General features: G+C 39.2%; 1 protein-coding gene across 1 annotated transcript in view; it reads left to right on the top strand.

Moving 5' to 3' along the window:
• LOC117527125 (zeta-sarcoglycan) overlaps nt 1–24,251 on the top strand; it is a 1,464,030-nt gene that overhangs the window by 485,876 nt on the left and 953,903 nt on the right. The gene's annotated exons all lie outside the window — the stretch shown is intronic.

The following is a 24,251-nucleotide window of genomic DNA, read 5'->3' as shown; positions in this document are numbered from 1 at the left end:
CTCAGAGAAAGGTTATTACATCAGTAGATGACATAATGCAATATGCAAATGTAATGCTTTCCAATTTTTAGGGGGGCCATTCGGTCGGCAACACCGGTGCAAATGCTGCACTGATTAGAGCACTATCACTTACAACACATTTATGCAATGAGTGGATCTGTCCTGAAAGGTTGTTGGAAGTCCTCAGCAGGATTATGACAGGACTGTGGACACAGCGTGAAAATATTTTCCCTGCACTCCGACAGTTAATGAGTCAGCATGTTGCCTTCCCAATGTCAATATTTACCAGAGGACAATCAGTCAGTTACGCATCATCACAACTTTGTGTCCTGTCCTTGTGTTTAATAATCATTTGTTGAAGGAGTTAAATTACAAAATCATCCTGGGAACCCAAATCGAGCTCACTGTCCCAATTTGTTTTTTGTAACTTTCCCCGCTGCTAGGGGGCAGTCCCAGGGTAGCTATTAGTGGCTGAGTGGCTGTAATGAAAAACTGGAGGGGGTCCAAAAAAGTCTAGATGAAGCACTTGCCACTTTACGCTGCATAGGCGTGAAATAATAGCTTCCTGTAATTGCCCTGGATACTTAATGGGGATGCAGTCTGAGCTTTGAGAGCTTTAATGATACACTTGGAATGCTGAAGTCCATTGCTTGGACTGTCTTGGATCTACTTTTTTGTTTATTGCAACAGATTAAAATACATCTCACTATATTATTCACAATCTTGATGATGAAGGAATGAGTCTCTTATTGTTTGTTGATGTGGGACTGAGTACAAACAACACTGATGCCCTGCTATTTTAGTCAAGCCTGCTTGTTACAGAACAATAGTGGCTGACAAGGGGAGCTATATTTGAATTTTGTGTAGGAGTACATAAATGAAGTGAAACCAGAGCCTCATTCAATTATAAACACACATTCAGATGTAAAAAGTGGTTTTGTCGAATTCCAGTCCTGGCCAAAATTATTGTGCAATTTTTGATTTTCTAATACAAAATTCGGAATATCTTCAGAAATGTATGTAAATGATCCACTTTTAATTAATCAGAAAGTGTATAATAAATCAATCATCAGAAATTATTTTCTCTGTCATCACTATTTGCTTGAAAAGTTGCACTAAATGGCCCCTTATACTCCAATTGAACCTTAGAGCTGTCATGTTTTGAGAGTAAAGAAAGCTTGAGGCTGAGATAATTACATAGGTTTCTCCACATTTGAGGTATACTATTTCTGATGAGCTTGAACTCAAACTGTAAAGACAGGACATCTTACCTCTTTGACCCCGCACCCCCAGCTAATTTAATTAAACAGGTGCTACACTGGTGTATGATTTGCATCTCTCCATAAAAGCATTGTGAAAAGGGAATAAAAAATGTTTAAATTGCATCGCTCTGTGAGTCACATTTGTTTTGAAATGCGGTGCTATTGCTTTGTGCAACAAGAATAATCGCATTAGGAAGCAGAAGCTAACTGTTTAATGATAATATTATTGTACAAGGCACAGATAACTCAAGTAAACTGTTTCTTCTTGCCACTGAACAGACAAAAATGTCTGTTTAGAGCACAATGTGTGCACATTTACTTCACTAAATATTTTAAAACAATAATACATTTTTAACACATTTTAGTTGGCCTTACCTTAGCCAAGCTGTCATCCTTGTTGTTGTACTGGCTGCCTAACAAAGTACAAAAAAGTTCAGTACTGAGCAGTATGACAGTCTTTTTCTGTTTTTATGCAAGAACATATGAAGGTTTTTTTTTTTTCCTCTTCTTATTCATGAATATGTTTTTCAGTTTGAAAGCATGAGGTATTCATTTCACTCATTCCCTAAGATGTGTGGTCAAATTAGTGGTTAGAACACACATTTTAAACTTATGTATGATGATATGATTTATTTTTCACACAGAGTGACAAATGTGGACAACTGCTGACTTTGTCATGACTGAGTACTCTGAAGAATTTCACAAAACTACATTCCTTATATGACAGCGGTTTGATAAAATATTAAAACGTTCATCTCATCTAGATGCCGCCTCAGTTTCAACAGGACAGACAGACAGGTCTGTAGAGCCTCAGATCTGTGTTCTGGGACTTCTCAGCTTGTCATGACAATGATATAAAGTCTTGTGCTAACATGCTGAAATGTCAGAGGGATGCCCCACCCCCCACCCCACACAACATGACAACATTTGTCCAAATGTTAAAGTCATGCTTGGTAAAACTCTGTAATAGCTGACTCCCTGTGCATATACCTCAAAAGTACTGCGTTTGAACTTCAGGGATGTGTGTGACTGTGTGTCACATCCACACCAAAAATCACCCTGGTCCTTACTTGCATAACCTCATTAGCACATAGACCATACACAGTACCGCTGTAAGCATATCCAGTGCTACAGTCAATGTTGTTTGTAATTGGCGGTAACTTGGTGTAAAATCTGGTATGACAATATGATGCACAACTTTAGGCTGTTATAGTGGACAATCAGGGCTGGTTTCCAAAGTTTTGGAATTAGAAAGGCAAAAATTGGCAATGGAAGACTGGTCTTAATTAAATAGTGGGTTGAGCAGGAAGAGTTTAAAAATATGCAGTGCAGGTGATCTCCAGAAACAGGGTCGGCCACTTCTGATGTACAGCGGTCCTTGCAAGTCAGTTTGTTAATGTCAGTTAACTGAAAATATTGGAAGTGTCATGGAAGGTGTAAAAATAGTTAATGTTACTTTTTCAAACTGAGAAAATCCTCTTATTTATTTTGTTTGATTTATATATTCATGTAACATTTTCCTTCAAGTGACTGTACTTTATATTGACCTTATTTTCAGCTGCATGCTGTTACATTTTTTTCCTTCCTTTGAGGCCATACTTATAGCCAGAAATTTATTCAGTATTTTTATTTTTTTTTTGCCACGGCTAGAGCTACTGTAAGTGATTCAGTTTTTAAGTTCAGTTACACGGTAAAACACATTTCTGATGATAAATAAATTGGCTACTCAAAGTATACAGGTTTTTTTTTTTTTTTTATTATTATGTCCGACAAGGACGTTATAAAATTGTTTATTTGTTTGTCTGTCTGTCTTTTTGTTAGCAGGATTATGTCATGGATTCTCACCAAATTTGCACCACACATACATATTAGGTCATGGAAGACTGGAGGTGATCTGGATCAAGTTTCACATTATATACGCTTTGAAGGATTAAGTCAAAACTACCTCATGGATTCTCACCAAATGTTTACCACAGATATATGTTAGGCCATGGAAGACTCCACCGAATTTTGGAGTTGATGTGGATCCAGATTGGCGGTTGTCAGAAATCTCTGACTGCTCTTATTATTATTCTGTTTTTGACTATGTGTGCATGTACATGAGCTGACTCAACCAGCCACATACACCACTTCCCAAAGACTTCCTTCAGTGTTGACAGGCCAGTTGAACTGTGTCCACTACTACTAAAAGGTTTAAACAGAAGATTTTTTGGAAAATACAGGTGAGATAGCGCAAGGACTGTAATTATATATGGTTTTATAAAGATACACTTGATGTTTCAGGACAGGCCTTGTGTGGGGTATTGAATGGTGCATGTGCGTGTAGACAGCACATAGAGCATCATTTGTGGTGTCTAACAACAGCCTCACAGTGCAATGGCAATGTCAAAACACAGCTGACTTTGTTATCACAGTGTCGACATGATGTAATGCAGTGTGACTGTCAGTCAACTGTGTCTGTGTGTCGAAATAAATGAGTCACCGTGAGAGACAGACACAGCAGTTCGTCTCAGCAGATGAAGCGTGGCTGGTGCTTAACGACTGCACCGTATTTATTATTTACAGGCAGTGAAGAAAATAACAGCAGATGCTAACTGCAGTTCATAATAACTTCGTAAAGTTTTAATCTTCAGTCTGTGCCATGAAGTGTTGATGGTCATGTTTAAGTTGCTGATTATCTGACAGATTGTAGTGTTTTGGGGTTTTTTTTTTTTGGTCATTTTAGTTGATGTTGATAACAGTCCGTATGGCTGCTGACTATTATATTCCCTGCGAACAATCATCTCAGTTCCCTTCTTCTTCCCACCACAGCAGATCACCAGTCTCCATCTTCCCCTGTCCTCTGCATCCTCCTCTGTCACACCAACCACCCTTATGTCCTCCCTCACCGCATCCATAAACCTCCTCTTTGGCCTCCCTCTTCTCCTCCTGCCCTGTGGCTCCATCCTCAGCATCCTTCTCCCTGTATAAGTAAGTAATTGAGTTGTGCTGCACCTTTCAAGAACAGATGTTGGAAAGTGTTTCACAGAAAAGATGAAAAAGATATTTAAAACATGCAAATTAAAATCTGAATAAAGAAGTTGCTAAAATAAATTGCACAAAGGTTAGTGTTCACCAGTCTTAAAACCCACAGGAGCGAGTTCCAAAGTTTAGCAAGTTAATCCTCAAAAGCACAATCATCACTGGTTTCTGCTGGTTTATCCAAGAACCATCAGCAGACCTGGTCATAGGACCAACAATACCTGCTCGTGATCTAAGGCTGCAGTAAGTCGTTAATATAAGCTGGGTTGTGATCATGAAAGATTTTAGGTGATCACCAGGAATCTAAATTTAATGGGGACTCAGGGAGGTGTAATTAAAATCAGCCTCTTAAAGGACTTGATCAAGAGTTTAGCAGCAGCATTTTGGACAACTTATGAACAATACAGGCAAGGTTTGTTCAAGCAAAACAAAAGTATGAATCAACATTTCCTTCTCCTCCTGTGACACAATGGACCTAAGTTTTGCATTATTTTTAAATTTTTTTAAAAGAAAGCAACATAGATAAGTTTTTCATGTTAATTCAATGTCAAAGCCTGCTCCATAGTAACATAAGATTTCAGGATAAATGACCTGATGAATTGAAAGCCACAAGACCATTATTTTTGGGACAGTGATGATGTAAAATACACCCTGGATCCTAAGGCTAGTGTCTCACTGGGTACTGACTGCTGGAGAGTATTTGGGGACACTAAATTGTGACAAAACAGTTGAATTAGCAACAATGTTGCCCAAATGTGGGCCGATTGTCCAGCAGACTGGCAGCAAAAATATGGCCAATCATGAGTAGTCTGCATACATAGTGCACAAGTGCTGCTCGAATCCCCACACAGTAATCTTGTGAATGTCAAGCACCACTTGTGTGGTTAATGATGACATGTTTGTGAACAAAGTGCTCAGGATGGCTGTGAACTGCTATTATGCTGTTATAATGTGAAACGAGACCGTGGGAATGCCCCAGACTGTAGCCATAACGCACATCCCTGCAAATAATAATAAAATAAAATTAAAAATAACATTATAATAAATAACTAAATCAGTAAATAATAATAAAAAAGCAGGAAGAAAAGTGCATACAGTAAGTCAGGAGTTTTTAAAGAAGCCCCTCAGCGTCTGTCTGCTCTGGGTGAGTTTCTCAGACTGACCTGGAGTAGGCGAGCACTTTGTCACACCACCAACAAGAAGAAAATAAATAATATGTTAGACTGTTAAGTTACACTGTTAACATGTTACAGAGGCAGGGCGATGACATCATCCTTTGAGTTTTCCACAGTAAGACACTTCTGGCATTTTCAGATTTATGTGATTAGATAAATATTCCACTCATAAAAGAAAATATTCCTCAACAGAACTGATTGTTTTACACAAAATCAGTGTAACGTGACATTCAGTGACATCACGTTCAATAATGTCATGATAATAATAATGAATTTCATTTATAATGCACCTTTCATTAATAAAAATCTTAAAGTGCTACAGAAAAAAATATTAAATAAAACCAAGGATAAATAAGAGAATAAAAACAGATAATCCTAAGATAAAAACAGTCACCAGAATAGAATAAAAACAAAATAAAATAATAAAATAGAATAATAAAATAGAATAAAAAGACCAAGATGCAACAGATTCAAATTTAGACCTGTGATAGGCCTGTCTAAACAGGTTTGTCTTGAGCCTTTTTTAAAAGCTTCCACAGTTTGTGGAGCCCTTTGATGGTCAGGGAGGAAGTTCCAAATATGGGCGGCAGCTGAACAGAAAACGCTCTCCCATGGTGTGAAGTGCAGTACGAGGGGGACGGAGGAGATCAGTGCTGTATGATCGGGAGGATGCGCGGGGAGTGAGGAGGTCTTTGAGGTATGTGGGGGCATTGCCATGGATGCATTGGTGGGTGATGAAAGCAATCTTAAAATGCATTCTGTAGGTGATGGGGAGGCAGTGAAGGTTATGGAGTATAGGTGAAATGTGCTCCTGTTTATGTACTCTCATCAGAATTCTAGCTGCACTGTTTTGAATGTATTGGAACCTTTGAAGGTTTTTTTCCAGAGATCCCAAAGAGCAGGGAGTTACAGTAGTCAAGCCTAGAGGAGACAAAGGCATGGCTGAGTTTTTCGAGCATCGCTTATGATGTCATACCACAGTAACTGTAGTTTCATGTTGCTGAAATGTTCAGTTTTTGCTGCCCAAATATCCATGAGTGGAATTGGAAAGAAGTGAATCTGTGTCGCCTAAAGAACTACCTGAGGAACAGCCGTAGGCACAGACAAACCAGTGACCCGGTGTCACTCCTGGCAATTAACCCTCAAGAGAACACGGCATCTGGACAGTAACCAAATCATTGATGGTTTTACTCTTAACCACAACATGTGCATTGTACTGTTATGAAGACATCAATGGTAGGTGAAAGATTTTTTTCCTCTGCCTACTATTGGCATTTTTTCCCTGAGGCTATAGGCTACACATGTAGGTCTGTGGATATTTGTATTGAACAGTAGCCTAGGTTTGTGTGTGTGATTTTGGTCATTCTGTATGTCATTAGTGACTGTCGCAGATCAGAATGTGGCTATGTGCACGCAACCCGTGAATGTGGCAGAGGTGTAGCAGAGAGCCGAAGCAACTCATGAGCCAATAGCACCCTTATAAAAATGCCAAGCTCCCCCATAGCACCTGCAGAAAAAAATCTCTGGAGCCGCCACTGTCTAAGAGCATGAAAATGCAGAACTAAAGAAAAAAAACAGCAATTTGATGATGTCAGTGAGTCAAAGGAGTGACATAGTTTTTGCAAACAGGGTCTAAAAGATTAAATATTAAATGTTACTTCTGTTAAGACTTTATATGGCCCTCTCATCTTGCTGCACATAAACTCATGTCTTTACCTTTAAATAATACATTGATTCTTCCCTCTGTCTTCTTTGTTTTCTTTCTTATCCGCATGTTGCTGTAAAATTGACAAATTAGCAGAAGAGAAGTCCGCCTGCGTATTTTCACTGCCATTCTAAACTCATAAGAATGAAGAATTTGCATGGCAATGCAAACCACCTGACCCATCCCCCCCAGTTTCTTTGAAAGTCCAAGAAAAGCAAACTAATATTCACATTTCCACATCCTTTAGGAATTTAAAGTCAAAGTCACTGTTCCATCTATTTATCACAGTGAAATGTTTGTTAGTTTTTGTTGTTTCCAGCCATGGGGAATATCATACATGAGAACCACCTGTGCCGTGTCTCCTCTTGTATTGATTGTCTCATTCAGTGTTTCACATACATTATTTAGGAGCCTGTGCATATTTTTATTTTTTAATTTTTTTTTACCCAATGCACCTGTTTTACCAGTGGGCAACGCTGTTGAAAAAACAGTTTAAATTTGTTATAATGAAGAAAACATATTTTTCTGTCATAAGCAACACTCATAGGCTTGTGAATGTCGGCAATTTGACTGGCAAAGTTAGAGAGCTGGCTGATATGATGGAGAGGAGGATGCTAGACGCATTATGTGTACAAGAGACTAACTGGAAGGGAAATGCCAGGAGCATCACAGGTGGGCTGCAACCATTGCATCATGGTGTGGAAGGGAGAAGACGTTGTGCTTGTGGTCATTTCAAAGAAAGAGTTAAGAGGGTGTTTGTAGTTAAGCAAGTGTCATACACCGTCATGAGTCCAAAGTTCTAAATTGATAGGATGAATGCCATGACTCATGTGGAGGATCTTCAGATATGTTTGGAAAACTTGGACTGGGATGTGTTCAAGACTCTGTTGTTACATCAAGGAAGCAATGGTTCTACAGATTTCAAAATAATCTCACCACATCAAACTTTGCTGTATGCCACAGAAAAGAATAAAGTTTCCATCATGAAGATAAAAGAAACATTGTGTGTTATAAGTGGTTTTGCAATTTGATATGTTCATATTAATGTGCAGCCCAGTAGAGGGCACACAGATGAATCAGGCTGGAGCAAAACTCTGTTGACCTACCCTGGCAGCACGAATGATTCTTGCATATTTCCCAATTGTGAGACGACTAAAACAATGCATTGTCATATCACGTGTTATATTAATGTTATTGTCTGGCTGTATGAATGAATTAAGAATTCACAAATTGTAAAGATAAACAGGATAATATCGATGGAATTGTAACATGGATTTTCAAACTAAAGCTACTTCAAAGTAAATGTTCTCATTTCTAATTTAACATTTATTTAACCAGGTTAGTCCCATTGAGATCGAGATCTCTTTTGCAAAGGCAATCTTAGCAATTATAAAGTTTCCAGTTCAGCTAAGCTGCATGTCTTTAAAGTGTGACACCAAATAATGTACACAAAATCACTAAAAATTATGAAATATTAACATTTTAAAAAATCCTGAACAATAAAAGTTGATGATCAGTGCACAGGTGAGGGATAAACAACAGCTGTCAGCCGCGGCCATATTGTTGCTATGTCATCACGAGAACGGGACCTGCTGATTCAAGTCCAAATCAACTGTAAACACGGTGGAGGTCAAGCTGTTTTCAGATGTTTTTTGTTTGTTTTTTTGTTTTTTTTTCTAGTGTGGAGCTTTTTTTATGTCCAGTCTGAAGGTGTTTCTGAAGAAGCTGTGAGGACACAGCCTTATGGTTTTGAGCCTTATTTAGATGACAATGAGGGAGACTAAACCTTGGAGGAAAACCTTCAGTCTGACAACAGTGGCGTTTAGTTCAGAACACAGAATGGTCATATTAAAATAAATAAATAAATAATGCAGGCGATTTTGACATGCAGGTGGAGGTGATAAACTGTTTTTTTTTTTTTTGCCAGCTCTTTGGTCATAATCAACTGATTGTTTTACTATCTGTGACAGAAAAAAGTGATGAAGTGTGGATTTTTTATTTATTTATTTATTTTCTTATAAACAGGTACATACAATTTAAATCTGAAAAATGACAGGAGGGACTGAAAATGTCAGCTACTTTTAAAATAAATATTGTTTCCTTCTTGAATACAGTTAGTGTACTGAATGTTAGTACTGTAACATGTTATAATTAAATACTGAAACCATTCACACAAGGAGTAAATAATATAGTCTTACCTGTCCATTTCAGTGAGATCATCTTCAGTCTCATGAAAACTTATCCACCTTACAAAATGACGTCTGATAATAATTTAATTCCTTATGTCCTGGCTGAAGAAAAGTCCATTTCACATGGCAGTTTGGTGCCAGGTTACAGCACTGACTGTAATGCCGCGTTCACACCGGGCACGACACGAGCAACTGCAGCCACAGGTTGCCATGTAATCCCTACGTAAGGACGCGTTTTGGTGCCAAACCATGCAGCGCGATGCGATGGACGTGAGTGAAGCGATTTTGAGCGCTTTGCGCGTTTGTGGAGCGATATTGCGTCACATCACGTCGCGTTGCCCTCCTCCCCAAGTTGAAAAATCTGAACATTTTCGTCTCTTCGCACCGCGATGACCAATCAGGGACTGAATATGTGGTGACGTGGAGATGTCTGGAGTTTGACTGAAGATGTGAACATGTCCAGTATCTGGTAGCAGCCTGTGAGCAGGACTTATGTCTCTTTTGTCCTTTATTTCACAATTATGAGAGAGTTTTTGGAGCGAGCAGCAGCACCACAGCAGGGGGGAGCGGAGTTTTTTCCTTTCCTTTCTTTACGTGCGCGCGCGAGCAAATCGTCTGTGGAGAATATTTTATTAATTAACTACACAGATGTATAATAAAGCAAATGGTGACTGGTTTCTAAACACAAATTTTTTTGGGAAAGAGTGAGGAGCAGCCCTGCAGCAAGCAGCGGAGTTTCTTTCTTTCTTTCTTTTTCTACGTGCGCTCGTGAGCGAATCATCTGTGGAGAATATTTTATTAATTAACTACACAGATGTATAATAAAACAAATGATGACTGGTTTCTAAACACAATTATGACAGGGTTTTTGTGGGGGAAGAGTGAGCTGCAGCAAGCAGCGGAGTATCTTTTTTTTTTAATTGTTTACATGTGCGCGCGTGAATGGGACAGTTGGTCCTGAAACTGGGTCCCCCAGAGGCGGAAGGACCGCTGAAAGCGGCCGTCATCCAGACACAGCCCCTGCAGCAAATACTGGTACTCCCTGTACTGGGAGGTTTCCACAACAACTCTCTCTGTGTGATCAAGGTCCGTCATGATGACTTGACGCAGAGCGGAATGGAAGCTCCTCCTATTTGATGACGCACCGGGGCGAATTTTGGCAGCAAAAGTCCACCCAAGCAGAGCGACACACTGAGCGTCCGTCGCCTGGCGACCCACGCAAATTTGTAGTGTCTGATCGCGCCCGGTGTGAACGCGGCATAATCGTTAATTGCGGCTGATGGCTCAAGCCTCTGCTGTTAACGGAGCCTCCTCTTGTTCCACCATGGGTCGCTTTGTGCCGCAAGTTGAAAGACTCGCAGTTCCTCATCTGCTCATAACTAGGGATAAAGCATTTTTGAGGAGCGCAAGGATGATCCAAATAAAACTCATCAATATCTGTGCTCGTGCTGAAGGAAAATTTTCATTGGCTAACTGAGTGTCTTCACGCTCTGTGATTGGCCAGTCACACACAGCGCCCGCCCCTCCCAACACAGACACGTCTCTCTGCAGCTTCTCTCACACACACACAGACACAAGATCTCCCTCTGTGCTTGGCTGGATTCTGCCTCACGTTACTCTCTCAGTACGCAGTGCTTTTGACAAGACAGCTTTAAACGGTTCATATCATGTCTGTCACTGCCTCCACTCCTGTCGGGTTTTTATTTATTTATTTATTTATTTTTTAACCAGTTGTTTGCTCTTCATTTTGTTGGTAATAAAAAGTCAGTTGGAAAACTTTGCTCGTACTGAAAGCAGTGCTTTTGAGAAGAATACGGTGAACAAGGGTGACGTATTATTTCCCTGTTTGCCATCACTGGATGTTTACATGAATCACCAAGTTCACACAGATCATTAAAAAAAGAAAGTCTTACAGACCACTTACACATACACACATATAGCTGAACACACAAAGTAGTCTATATTAATATTTTTACTGAATATGGCTGCATGCAGTATCTGACACTTTATCACTGCAGTTCATAAAAATAAATTGGTCAGTTGAACAATCTCTCTCTCTCCCTCTCACACAGTCACTCAACACACACATGCACACACACACCTTTATCAATATTGTTTAACTTTGTGTGGAAAAAAATGCCTAGAATGTGAGGTAGTAAAAATAAAAAAATTAAATTAAAAAAAATCACAGTTTGATCAGAAAATTAAAAAAAAAGAAAGTTGTGTTGAGTATGACAACTCTTGTTCATGCATACTTAGTAGTTCATAATTTCCTACTACATTGAATGTCAATTCTAAAGCTGTTCTTTTATTCATTCATACACTTAAGAATATCCATGTTCTGAGTTTATAAAAAAAACTTGTTCTGTAAAATAGTTCCTTGACTATTGTGATCAAAACCATTGAATGTCAAACCTGAGGCTGTTCTCTTATTCATTCATACACTTACGAATATTCATCAATCAATCAATCAATCAATCAATCAATCAATCAATCAATTTTTTTTTTTTATATAGCGCCAAATCACAACAAACAGTTGCCCCAAGGCGCCTTATATCGTAAGGCAAGGCCATACAATAATTATGTAAAACCCCAACGGTCAAAATGACCCCCTGTGAGCAAGCACTTGGCTACAGTGGGAAGGAAAAACTCCCGTTTAACAGGAAGAAACCCCCAGCAGAACCAGGCTCAGGGAGGGGCAGTCCTCTGCTGGGACTGGTTGGGGCTGAGGGAGAGAACCAGGAAAAAGACATGCTGTGGAAGGGAGCAGAGATCAATCACTAATGATTAAATGCAGAGTGGTGCATACAGAGCAAAAAGAGAAAGAAACAGTGCATCATGGGAACCCCCCAGCAGTCTACGTCTATAGCAGCATAACTAAGGGATGGTTCAGGGTCACCTGATCCAGCCCTAACTATAAGCTTTAGCAAAAAGGAAAGTTTTAAGCCTAATCTTAAAAGTAGAGAGGGTGTCTGTCTCCCTGATCTGAATTGGGAGCTGGTTCCACAGGAGAGGAGCCTGAAAGCTGAAGGCTCTGCCTCCCATTCTACTCTTACAAACCCTAGGAACTACAAGTAAGCCTGCAGTCTGAGAGCGAAGCGCTCTATTGGGGTGATATGGTACTACGAGGTCCCTAAGATAAGATGGGACCTGATTATTCAAACCTTATAAGTAAGAAGAAGAATTTTAAATTCTATTCTAGAATTAACAGGAAGCCAATGAAGAGAGGCCAATATGGGTGAGATATGCTCTCTCCTTCTAGTCCCCGTTAGTACTCTAGCTGCAGCATTTTGAATTAACTGAAGGCTTTTTAGGGAACTTTTAGGACAACCTGATAATAATAAATTACAATAGTCCAGCCTAGAGGAAATAAATGCATGAATTAGTTTTTCAGCATCACTCTGAGACAAGACCTTTCTAATTTTAGAGATATTGTGTAAATGCAAAAAAAACAGTCCTACATATTTGTTTAATATGCGCTTTGAATGACATATCCTGATCAAAAATGACTCCAAGATTTCTCACAGTATTACTAGAGGTCAGGGTAATGCCATCCAGAGTAAGGATCTGGATGGCATTTATCTGAGTTTAACTTTTTATCTGAGTTTAAAAGCAGGAAATTAGAGGTCATCCATGTCTTTATGTCTGTAAGACAATCCTGCAGTTTAGCTAATTGGTGTGTGTCCTCTGGCTTCATGGATAGATAAAGCTGGGTATCATCTGCGTAACAATGAAAATTTAAGCAATACCGTCTAATAATACTGCCTAAGGGAAGCATGTATAAAGTGAATAAAATTGGTCCTAGCACAGAACCTTGTGGAACTCCATAATTAACTTTAGTCTGTGAAGAAGATTCCCCATTTACATGAACAAATTGTAATCTATTAGACAAATATGATTCAAACCACCGCAGCGCAGTGCCTTTAATACCTATGGCATGCTCTAATCTCTGTAATAAAATTTTATGGTCAACAGTATCAAAAGCAGCACTGAGGTCTAACAGAACAAGCACAGAGATGAGTCCACTGTCCGAGGCCATAAGAAGATCATTTGTAACCTTCACTAATATTGTTTCTGTACTATGATGAATTCTAAAACCTGACTGAAACTCTTCAAATAGACCATTCCTCTGCAGATGATCAGTTAGCTGTTTTACAACTACCCTTTCAAGAATTTTTGAGAGAAAAGGAAGGTTGGAGATTGGCCTATAATTAGCTAAGATAGCTGGGTCAAGTGATGGCTTTTTAAGTAATGGTTTAATTACTGCCACCTTAAAAGCCTGTGGTACATAGCCAACTAATAAATATAGATTGATCATATTTAAGATCGAAGCATTAAATAATGGTAGGGCTTCCTTCAGCAGCCTGGTAGGAATGGGGTCTAATAAACATGTTGATGGTTTGGATGAAGTAACTAATGAAAATAACTCAGACAGAACAATCGGAGAGAAAGAGTCTAACCAAATACCGGCATCACTGAAAGCAGCCAAAGATAACGATACGTCTTTGGGATGGTTATGAGTAATTTTTTCTCTAATACTTAAAATTTTGTTAGCAAAGAAAGTCATGAAGTCATTACTAGTTAAAGTTAATGGAATACTCAGCTCAATAGAGCTCTGACTCTTTGTCAGCCTGGCTACAGTGCTGAAAAGAAACCTGGGGTTGTTCTTATTTTCTTCAATTAGTGATGAGTAGAAAGATGTCCTAGCTTTACGGAGGGCTTTTTTTATAGAGCAACAGACTCTTTTTCCAGGCTAAGTGAAGATCTTCTAAATTAGTGAGACACCATTTCCTCTCCAACTTACGGGTTATCTGCTTTAAGCTACGAGTTTGTGAGTTATACCACGGAGTCAGGCACTTCTGATTTAAAGCTCTCTTTTTCAGAGGAGCTACAGCATCCAAAGTTGTCTTCAATGAGGATGTAAAACTGTTGACGAGATACTCTATCTCACTTACAGAGTTTAGGTAGCTACTCTGCACTGTGTTGTTATATGGCATTAGAGAACATAAAGAAGGAATCATATCCTTAAACCTAGTTACAGCGCTTTCTGAAAGACTTCTAGTGTAGTGAAACTTATTCCCCACTGCTGGGTAGTCCATCAGAGTAAATGTAAATGTTATTAAGAAATGATCAGACAGAAGGGAGTTTTCAGGGAATACTGTTAAGTCTTCTATTTCCATACCATAAGTCAGAACAAGATCTAAGATATGATTAAAGTGGTGGGTGGACTCATTTACATTTTGAGCAAAGCCAATAGAGTCTAATAATAGATTAAATGCAGTGTTGAGGCTGTCATTCTCAGCATCTGTGTGGATGTTAAAATCGCCCACTATAATTATCTTATCTGAGCTAAGCACTAAGTCAGACAAAGGGTCTGAAAGTTCACAGAGAAACTCACAGTAACGACCAGGTGGACGATAGATAATAACAAATAAAACTGGTTTTTGGGACTTCCAATTTCGATGGACAAGACTAAGAGTCAAGCTTTCAAATGAATTAAAGCTCTGTCTGGGTTTTTGATTAATTAATAAGCTGGAATGGAAGATTGCTGCTAATCCTCCGCCTCGGCCCGTGCTACGAGCATTCTGGCAGTTAGTGTGACTCGGGGGTGTTGACTCATTTAAACTAACATATTCATCCTGCTGTAACCAGGTTTCTGTAAGGCAGAATAAATCAATATGTTGATCAATTATTATATCATTTACCAACACGGACTTAGAAGAGAGAGACCTAATGTTTAATAGACCACATTTAACTGTTTTAGTCTGTGGTGCAGTTGAAGGTGCTATATTATTTTTTCTTTTTGAATTTTTATGCTTAAATAGATTTTTGCTGGTTATTGGTGGTCTGGGAGCAGACACCATCTCTACGGCGATGGGGTAATGAGGGGATGGCAGGGGGAGAGAAGCTGCAGAGAGGTGTGTAAGACTACAACTCTGCTTCCTGGTCCCAACCCTGGATAGTCACAGTTTGGAGGATTTAAGAAAATTGGCCAGATTTCTAGAAATGAGAGCTGCTCCATCCAAAGTGGGATGGATGCCGTCTCTCCTAACAAGACCAGGTTTTCCCCAGAAGCTTCATTCATGTTCTGAGTTCATAAAAAAAAAAAAAAAAAACTTGTGTAAATACTTCTCCTACTTTTGTGATCCAAAACACTGATATGAATCTCAATTTTGATGCTGTTCTGTAAATAGTTTTCAAATAAACAATAAATATAGCAACTTCTGATCAATCCATATCAATTTCAGACTTAAAATAATGTACTTATTTAAGCCCCAGCAATTTTGGGTGAAACCATGCCCACTTCGGGTTTAGGCCCTGCCCACTACGAGTACAGATAATTTAGATGGTTGAAAAGATACAGATAGTGGTGTACTCGCTCATCCCTACTCATAACGTCTCAGTCTACCCGTGATGAAATTATCCCATGATCCATAAAACAATAAAATACAATAAAATAATGTGAAAATACTCAGTTTGCCCCCACAGACATCGTGTGTGCTCAACAACATAAGTTGTCCACACATAAGTTGTACACACATTTATGAATGGATGTTCTTAGTTACGGTTCTTGCATGAGACTAAATGCCTTTAGTGCAAAACAAAAATAAATTATTTTTGCGTTATTGTTCTAATGCTTTTTGATTTGTTTCTTCTTATATAAACTTATATCAAAAAATCAAGTTCATCATTACTACTACTACAGCTAATAATAATGATGATGATTATTGTTACGGGTAGTACGGTGGCTTAGTGGTTAGCCTTGTTGCTTCACAGCAAGAAGGTCATGGGATTGTTTTCCATCTGGGACCTTTCTCTGTGGAGGTTTTATGTTCTCCCATGTTTGCACTGGTTAGGTGAACAGGTGACTCTAAATTGGCCATAGTGTGCACGTGTGAACATGTTTGTCTATCTATATGTGGCTCTGTGACAGACTGGCTTCCTGTCCAGGATGTCGGCAATAATTATTCAATTTAACAGTCCTCATGGTACACACCACAAGTTGAGGGCTTCCTGCATAATTCAATTGTTCACTTCTCCATGTTACTGTTGGCCAGCAAACCACATACATCTAACAATTTCTTTGGTCCATACATCGTCAAATAACATCCAGTATGTTGTCCATCACATTTATTTTTCCCATCTTGCTCATTTTTTGGAATTTTAATATCCTTATTTTCAGCAAGGTGTTATTTTCATTGAGGTGTGCGCATGTGCAACCACGATTTCCTGTCAGTTAAACTCATTTCCAGGGAAATGTTGTGCCAGAAAGAAGTTCCACATACAGGAAAAATGTGCCCCATACACATACTCCAAGAAATTTGGTAGCTTTATTTTCAGTCTGACACAGGAAGTCCACGTTATAACTCCACAAGGTTGAAGGTTTGGGTCTATCCTGGGCCAGCTCTTTCCTGTTTTTGTGTGGGCTTCCTGTCGGCACCCCAGCTTCCTCCCACCATCAAAACATGCACCAAGCAAGCACCAGCCAGTTTGGTGGCAGAAACACGACACACATCACTGTAAAAACATTGACCCAATTTGAAACTGTGTGAGATTGGCGACTGATGTGGTGCTCAGGTGTCATTCCCCTCAGGATGATGCAAAGCAGAACTGAGCGTGCACTCAGCCATGCGATCCGATTTCTTCCAAACCACAAACATACTGCTGAAGGTGGGAGTGTGTGCCATGTGAGTGCTGCTTTATGATGTAACCATATCTTAACAGAGAGAGCTGCCATAGTGCGATAACAGAAGATCATTATCCTTTTCTCTGAAGAGCAGAATGATGGATCATTAAAGACAGAGCTTTATGAAGTCCCCTTCAGTGCAGACAGTTCCTTTAATTCACATGCAGTACATGCGTGGTTCTTCAGCTGACTGGTTTTAGATGAAAAAGTTTTACCTTTCAGTCAGAGCCTAACTGAAATGTCTTTCTTTGATATTGGTGGTTGGCACATTTTTGCAACATTTTATTGGCTATATTGGTGGTGTTGGAAACCTGGCCCCACTGATGTGGGAACATTTTGGTTTTAAGTCAAGTAACAGTTTTGTTAACAGATCCTCTGAGTTAGTTTCATTTATTTTTAATATCATATATTTTATATATTGTATAATTTTCCACATTCCAGTTCTGACGTTTGACTATTTTAACCCTCTGGGGCCAACGCCATCGTATACAACGGCTAAGACCAAGCTTTACTAAATTATAAATAACTTTTAATGATATGGGATAGAAACTTACTTTTTTTTGCTGAAAAGTTAACTCCGTGGACTTTCCAGCCAGCCATCGGCCATCTTTGTACTTCTCATAGAAGCTGTGTGATGATGTGCGCAATGTGAGTGTCCAATCAGAATTGGTTCACCGTCACATAGTTTTCCAAAATCCAATCGTAGGGCAGATTTACCTCATGTGAAAAGCCAAAGATGGTTTTCAGGAGTGATGTGTTACTAGTTGGCCTGTTTGAATAGCCCCCTGGGTGCTCCAGTGAGTACATACTATTGGTCTCCAATGCGCCCTGCGCCATTACGCACAGCGATCAGTGAAAGCAGACGGAGAGCCTCTGATGACAATCTCACGTGCTCATACAAAGAGTGTGTCACTATCAGGACTGCTCCACTAGTTTGCATGTCACTGGATAACTCTGTTGCTTTCTCAGCGTAAAGCACTGTTTACCATATCAATGAAGTGAGGGGAGGGCCACTCCTCAGACTGTAAGGAGCCAAAGTTGGCCAAAGTGTGAATGAAAGCTGCTTTAGGAGCAGCACAGAACACTCCAGAACACAGTAGAAGTAGAAGTTTGTGATGTAACCTTTGTGTAATAGCAGACAGAAATTGCTTTGAGATGAGACAAACAAAACGCATAGACGATTTTGTATATATTGTTCAAAATGTGCATTTGTGTTTATTGTTTGAACCTTTTTGTTGTACAGTCTTTCACACAAGACCTCAACTTACCTTTATAAATTGTCAAAACAGTTATTATAGTTTACTGTGTGTTTTGAATAAATGTGTGTGGTAAATTATTTTCTGCTTTGCTTTTTCCTTTCTTATTTCTGATTGTAAACTTTTATTACACTTATAAAACACAACAAAGCATATATATTATGAAAGCACAGGCGAGTGAACTGTCCAAAAAATGCCCTCGGCCTCCAGAGAGTTAATAAGTTGAAGTTCATTAGAGTTGAAAGTGTTCTGTTTCTACTGGGTAGACAAAACACTTCCAAGGTTGGAAGTGTTCTATCCAGTAGAAGCTGGTTGCCAATGCTTTGTGGGGTGCTCTACCATCAAGTTTTTGACTGACATTGGGGTGACCCCAAGGCTGAGGAGGGCCACTGTGACCAAGCTCCAGGAGGCAACTGAGTCTGCGTCTGCATGGATCTGGAATAAGGGCCAGGAGCCCTAGTACCTAGTTCTTGAGCTAAGCTGTTGCCATCGCCCACCAGGTAGCACCCCTTGGGTGCTGCTGGGGCCACCCATACATGTCTTCTCCTACTGGAATAGGCCCCAAAAGGAGGTATGGTTTCCAGCTGAGAATGGTGGGTGATGAGCAGGGAATCTAATTCCCTGTATGGGCTGTACAGAATAAGAAGTTCATTACTACTTGCATTTACCCGCATTATCAGTTGCATAAAACAGCCTAAGATGAAAATAATACTGTGTTATTATTTCACCAACATGCCTTATACTGTTGAACAAGTATATTTATTAATAAGCCTACCCCCATATCACATAGGTGATAAATGACACTTACAAATCTATAAATAATGGCAAATGGACTGTGTTTATATAACGCTTTTCCATTTGAATCAGACGTTCAAAGCACTTTACAATAATGCTTCACATTCACCCCGATGTGAGGCTGCTGCCATACAAGGTACAAACTACACACCAGGAGCAACTAGGGGATTAAGGACTTTGCCCATGGGGCCTTAGTGATTTTCCGGTCAGGCTGGGATTCGAACATCTGGCCTCAAGCCCAGTGCTTATCCACTAGACCATCACCTCCCCAAAACTCTATCAAATTAATATACTGAACAAAAAATAAACACAACACATTTTTTGTTTCCATTTTTCATGAGCTGAACTCAAAGATCTAAACCATTTTCTGTACATACAAAATACCTATTTCTCTCAAATATTGTTCACAGTGGTGGGCACAGATAACCGAAAAAATTAACTTCAATAACAGATAATCAGATAACTGAAAAGTTATCTTTGATAAAGATAAACCGATAAACCACCCGAAAATGTATCGGTAGTTACAGATAACCGGTAAATTCCAGTATTGTCTCTGGTACCTTTGCTACTACTAAAAAGCTGATTTTGAGTTTTAACACCACGATCGCTTTTGGAAGCATCAAAAGCGACAAAAGACCCAAACAATGAGCCAGTACTTCTATGTTTGAACATGCTGCCCCCTGCTGGAAGCTACATGGCTACAGCACAGAAGCAGTCACAAAGCCAGCTCTCTACCAATCACAATGCTCCGGTCAGGCGGAGGCCTTGAAAAATAAGTCATACTGGCTTATGGTTTTGTATGAATACTGATAGAATAACTCCATTAATGTCAATTCTGTCATTTGTACATAGTTAAAATATAACATATCTTTTAATGTTGAATAATGCACTAAATGTTGGCTTTACACTGTGTGAGTTTTGGCCCTTTTTCAGATGATTTTTCATTCATGCGAGAATTTTTTTGGACTGAGTTTCAGGTTAATTGCGCGTCCTGCATCGTGTAGTGTACATGGAGTAACAAGCTGCGTTTAACATCTCACGACCACCTCCTGATTGCCGATCATATGTCGAATGAAAATCAAACCTGTTTATTATTCTGTATCCTGCTGCTGAAGAGCTACAAGCATCCAACTGCTCGCACTGTGCATGTGCGCAAACACTGCAGAGCTGTCTTGTAATGTTTTTGTTGTTGTTGTTGTTGTTTTGTTTTTAAACTTATTTTGTAAAAAAAAAAAAATCCATTTGCAAAGCCAAAAAGTTGATTTGACAACCATCTTATATAACCGGGGTCAAAATAAGTAAAACACTGCCATCTACTGGTGCCCAGATGCTTAGTACTTAGGGCGAGTACTGCCATGAACACTACTGGCCAGTAGATGGCAGTAGAGGCCTTGAAAACCTGCCAAAACAAAATTCCAGATAATCCGTGTCTGCTACATTTAATATACGTGGAATTTAACAAACGCAAATACAATAACGTCTATAAACCCAGAGAATACATTCACAAGAGTTTTAGGCACTAGAGTTTAATGCTGCTGTCCGTGGAGCCTGAACAGAGTGCCTGAAATGCATTTGTCCTGTCGTGAACGTACTGAGATTACCCTATCCTACCCTTAATGCACTGCTGGGCACAGCATGTCCTCACAAAACATTAACAATTAGCACATTACATTAAAACTATATCTGATATTTTACTTTATAAAACTTCAGACATGACAGTAATTTTAAATAACTTGTCCAAAATTAGTTTGGTTAAAATTTGAACCATAAGTTAAAAAATGTATGCCTCTGGATGACTTGGGTGATATTGCCGGTGTATCAGTATGGTGTTAAAGAAAATGATTTTTGTGTGTGTGTGTGTGTGTGAGCAGTTCTCCGTTGCCTGCAGAGGATAGAGTGGTTTCTTCTGAAAGCAGCTCTCTTCTGTTAGAATAGGGTAGAACTATACATCTCTTAGGAAACTAGTAGGTCTCAACTGATTTTAAATTTTAAAAATGTTTGCCGAGGTTCAGCTTGGTTTACTATGTTATCAGTCTAAAAGTTATCGGACGACAATTTATCGGAAGATAATTAGTCCGATAATGTTTTTTAAAGTTATCTAAAAAGATAATCTGATATTGAAAACATTATCTTCGATAATTATCTGTTATTGGATTATCGGAAGTGTGCCCACCACTGATTGTTCATAAATCTGTTTAAATATGTCTAAGTGAGCACTTCTCCTTTGTTGAGATAATCCATCCCACCTCACAGGTGTGGCATAACAAGATGCTGATTAGACAGCATGATTATTGCACAGGTGTGCCTTAGCCTGGCCACAATAAAAGGCCAGTGCCCCCCCCCCCCCCCCCCCCGGTCAGTCAGAGCTGTTTGATTGCCCCTGTCTGATCAGTCAGATGGGGGACTGATCAATGATCAATGTGGTGGTCACGGTCTGACCGTGGCCGGCGCTTTAACAGTTTATGGAGTCACAGCGCTTCATTCATTCACAGCAGTGTTCACCACAGCTATCAGTTGACTGCTCAGCATTCTGATCACGATGAAAATGATCATCCAAGACAAAATCAATTCAAATAATGTTAAATTACTCTGTTTCTGACCCGTACCACACCGTTCAGGTCACCCGAAACATGCAGCGTTAACGGGGCTGTCTGCATATGCTGGCTAATCGTCAAGGGTGTGACAGCGTCATTAATTTATTAGATGTATGCCAGCATTTTTCATACATTTGCCATATGCAGGCTAAATCTTCAAGGAGCGACAGCTGCATGAATAGAGGTAATATGACGTGAAAGTGTTAGTAGGACTTTGAAAGGGCTTAATGGTGTTTTTTCTTCTAACCACAAGAGAAAATGGCTTTGCACTCATCTGCTCACTGAACAAAGAGTAGGGACTGTGCCTCTGTCCAATCTGAATGTCAAGACCTTTTTACTTAACCATTCAATGGTCAACTCAACTGTTTGGTAAAACATGGATATCTACGACAACCCCAATTCCAATGAAGTTGGGGCATTGTGTAAAATGTAAATAAAAACTGAGGACACAGACTGTCAGTGTCATGATTGGGTATAAAAGGACCATCCCCAAAAGGCTCAGCTGTTCACAAGCAAAGATGGGGTGAGGATCACCACTTGTGAACAACTGCGTGAAAAAATAGTCCAACAGTTTAGAACAATGTTTCACAATGTTTAATTGCAAGGAATTTAGGGATTCCATCATCTACAGTCCATAATGTAATCAAAAGATTCATAGACTCTGGAGAACTTTCTACACGCAAGTGGCAAGACCGAAAACCAACATTGAATGCCCGTGACCTTCGATCCCACTGCATTAAAAATTGACATCATTGTGTAAAGCAGGGGTGCCCAAGTTTGGTCCTCGAGATCTACCTTCCTGACACTCTTAGTTGTCTCCCTGTTCCAACACACCTGAATCCAACTATATTATGACTGCCCTTGGTGGTGAATGTTGGGAATTACGTCACTGTGCATACTACATATGGCATATGTCTGTGGGTGTACACAGAGTATATACTTTGTTGTCTGTGTTGAATTGAGATATAAAGTTATGAAGTAATCAGTTTTTTCTCAAGTTTCAATATGTCTATTGATTTTGTATTTGACAGAATTTGGGAACACTTGACTTTGTAATTTATTGTATTGTATTGATTTGTATTAATTGATTTGTTCACATTTGGGGAATATAATTTTGTACTTCACTGCCTTGCTATGTATGAAGAAATAACTGACAGAAATTAAGGAATGCAAAAATAAATAAACAAATTAATGTGGTAAATGGATTGCATTTGTATAGTGCTTTTTTCCATCAGAAGCTCAAAGCACGTTACAGTGATGCCTCACATTCAGCCATCAATGTCTTGGTGCTGCCATGCAAGACTCACTGCACAGTGGGAGCAACTTGGGGACTAAGGACCTTGCTCAAGAGCCCTTAGTGATTTTCCAGCCTGACGAGGGTTTGAACTGAGGATTCTTTAGTCACAAGCCCACCGATTAACCACTGGACCATCATCTCCCTAATATCTCCTTCACTAGCAGCCGGCATTTCTGACTTCTAACAATTTGTCCAAATGTCATATTTAAATGTATCAACAGGCTCTGATCAGCTTTTAATCCAATAGTGTATGTGGTTTAATCAGTTTTAAATAAAACCGAACTTGCATGGCTGATTACATCGTGCCACAGTAAATCGGCATGTGTCTGTTTCTTCAGGTAAAAGTGGAGTTACATTAGAATTGCCAAATCTCAACACAGATCTCTACTGCACTCACTGTGGTGGTCCTGAACAAAAACCGGCGGGCAACCGAAAGGCAAACAACATTGGCTTTCTGTTAAAATATGCAAGTTTTAGTGCAGGCACTATTGAGGCATATTTGTTGAGTTTTCAGACATTCACACAACGAATAACAATTTGTTTTTTAAATTGGCAGCTAGGAGAGAAAATAAGTTTTGACCTGACTGGCATCAGCATTTTGCTGTTCTGCTCACTCTTTCTGGAAGGTAAATACTGGCAGAATATGCTGGTCTGTGCAAAGCTGCATTTAAAATTACCTGGAGAGTGCCTTTTCCATCTTCCTCATAAGCAATTCACTGTCATCTTCGACCCACGATAGGTTGATTGAACAGGTCTGATTCTGCAAAATGAACAAGCACAGGCTATAGAACTAGTCCAATTCCAATCTTAACAATAAATAAAACAAGAAGACTCATCAAATATCAATTTGCTGCAGCATTTTGCCATTTAATACCAATATTCAGTAAACAGCAGTTGCCACCAAACGTCTTTCTAAACAACAAGGTGGTTTCAAGATGCATGTAACTTCAACCATACTTTTTCATCATGTATGTCATGAAAACTTTATATCCTGCAAAAAAAACAAAACAAAAACAAATAATAAACCATAAAACCAAAAAATATATATTTTATATGTAATAACGCAATAAAAAGGTCTGCAATGCTGGAAATAAATTCTGTTGTGATGTTCAGATGCTTTGATTTTAAAGTGATTATGCAATATGCAGTGTAAAAACAATTAGCAGAATATTCAGGATGTAGAAACTAAAAGTCCTCAAGTCACTTGTTGATATTTTCAAAGTATATTACTCCATAATTTTAATTTTGTGCAAGTTTTTCTTTATTATGT

This window comes from Thalassophryne amazonica, chromosome 15 (genome assembly GCF_902500255.1).
Source record: "Thalassophryne amazonica chromosome 15, fThaAma1.1, whole genome shotgun sequence".
Taxonomy (NCBI): Eukaryota; Metazoa; Chordata; class Actinopteri; order Batrachoidiformes; family Batrachoididae; genus Thalassophryne; species Thalassophryne amazonica.
The sequence above is the reverse complement of the archived record's forward strand: the minus strand, read 5'-3'. Positions and strand labels throughout refer to the sequence as shown.